Genomic DNA, 2,500 nt, shown 5'->3' on the forward strand with positions numbered 1-2,500 from the left:
GTGTGTGGTGTCTGTGTGTGTGTGTGTGTGTGTGTGTGTCGGTGTGTGTGTCGTGTTGTGTGTGTGTGTGTGTCGGTGTGTGTGTGTGTGTGTGTGTGTGTGTGTGTGTCCCACTCTGTCTGTGTGTGTGCTGCTTCAGATGAGTAGAGCTGAGAGAGGCGTGTGTGTGTGTGTGTGTGTGTGTGTGTGTGTGGTGTCGGTGTGTGTGTGTGTGTGTGTGTGTGTGTGTATGTGTGTGTGCTGCTTCAGATGTAAGTAGAGCTGAGAGAGGCGTGTGTGTGTGTGTGTGTGTGTGTGTGTGTGTGTGTGTGTGTGTGTGTGTGTGTGTGTGTGTGTGTGTGTGTGTGTGTCGGTGTGTGTGTGTGTGTGTGTGTGTGTGTGTGTGCTGCTTCAGATGAGTAGAGCTGCAGCAGCTCCAGGCTCTTCCCCTTCTAGCCCCTCATCCTCAGTCAGCACTTTCCTCCGCCAGGCACTTCCTCTCCGAAGCACCTGTTCCCCAGGAAGTCTCATTTCTACCGCCCCCAACTCATGCTCACACGGGGAGAAAAAAGAGAAGGGTGGCGGCGTGCGGCAGTGGCGGCGTGCGGCGGTGTCGCCGCGGCGATTCTGTGCGCGCTAGCGTGCGAGGCCTAGCGGCGGAGAAGACATACAGCCGAATTGGGGGGAATTTGGGACGGGGGGCAAGGGCAGGGATTACCTCGGCACGGTAATGCCACGCTAATGCAGTTAAAGGGCTGAGAGGCAGCAGCGGGTGAGCTGCAGATGTTTGGGCTGGTTGTTGGTGAGGAGCCACGGTTCGGGAGAGACGGCAGCCCTCCAGTTTTTTAGAAGAATTAAACACTGACTGACACATGCTGCCAAAAGTACAGAGGGGATGACGGGGGGGGCCGTGACCTTAAGCGGGCAGAGGCAGCAATCGTGCCGCAGCTGTAGCCAGTAGTTACGGTGGTGAACCGCAGGTGATAATTATGTGTTAAAAACAGTCACTGCTAACAGATGGAGGTGGGTGGTTTTGCAATGTGATACAGTAGCATTAATCTGGAGTCTGTGTCACTGGGGGAATATTTCAGCGTTACAATAGCCAAGGAGAATTATGTGTTGTGTGTGTGTGTGTGTGTGTGTGTGTGTGTGTGTCCGTGTGTGTGCATGTGAGTGTGTTAGGTGTGTGTCTGTCTCTCTGTGTGTGTGTGTGTGTGTGTGTGTGTGTGTGTGTCTGTGTGTGTGCATGTGAGTGTGTTAGGTGTGTGTGTGTGAGAGAGTGTGTGTGAGGGGTGCTGTTTGGTTTCTCAGCATGAGCAATGCAGTGGTTATATCAGAGTGCAGGGTGGGTGGCGTTAAGATCAGAGTGAATTCAGCTGATGGTACTCAAATGACCTGTGACTGTGTAAATAATTAGGATGTAACCTTAATGGTTAAGCTATAATGACCAAAATCAGTAGTGGCTAATTTACACTATTAATAGCATGTAATATTTCAGAAGAAGTTTAAGTGATGCTAAAATTACTGCAATGTGCCGTCAATGAAGACCTCTCTCTGGAACCCAAAAAGAGCTACTGTAACTTTTTTAGGATTGCATAACAGCTTATGTAAGTTTATCCATGTTTGAACAACTAACTTAACGTAAGGCAAACTGATCTGGTCTTGAATACTATCAGGAATACACAGTCCAGCTCATCTGAAAGCGTTTGATCTCAGAAGAGTTTAAGACTCTTCAAGAGAGCTTGACTATAGCTATTTCATGGTAAGACACACACACGGTTAGGTGTCGGTGTGTATGCTGATTTTGTGGGGCCGAGCAAGGTGTTGTGATTAAGATTCTGGTGGAATTACGCAATAGAGAAACAGGTTCCAGTATGTGTTAGCATTAGCTAGCAGTTGGCTGTGTGTGAGTGCTGACTCGACTCCTGTGGGGTATGTCCATCACATGAAGGTTCCTCATTGTGTTTTACTTACATCACATTCCCAGAACTCATTTGCAATTATATAAGGATTTTAGATGTAAAGTGTTATGCAATTGTTCAAATTAGGCAAATTATGAACTTGCATTTAATATTACGTATGGTGTATGAATTCAGTTCATGTTTACTGAGCCACTGAGTCATTTTAATGAAGAGGATATTAATGGCGTAATAATGTGATGTAGTGTCAGCTGCTCCGTGAGGAAGCAACGTTAAGGCAAAATCTTTCCTGTGGGATACTGCAGTAAAGGATGAGGGTCTCCCCAGAACACACACAGACACACATACACACGCACGCACGCACACACATAGCTCGCACGCACACACGCACACTCATGCACACACACACACACACACACACGCACACACACACACACACACACACACACCCCTCCCTACAGCATCACTGTGCCCTCTCTACTGTTGCCAAGGTATCTCCATGGTAGCGGTGGCAAAGGCTGGCAAAGTAGAGCTGGAATGGTTCCAGCTCTGGGAATTAAAAGGGGATTTAGAGAGGCGTGTGTGTGTGTGTGTGTGTGTGT

This window comes from Clupea harengus, chromosome 16 (assembly GCF_900700415.2).
Source record: "Clupea harengus chromosome 16, Ch_v2.0.2, whole genome shotgun sequence".
Taxonomy (NCBI): Eukaryota; Metazoa; Chordata; class Actinopteri; order Clupeiformes; family Clupeidae; genus Clupea; species Clupea harengus.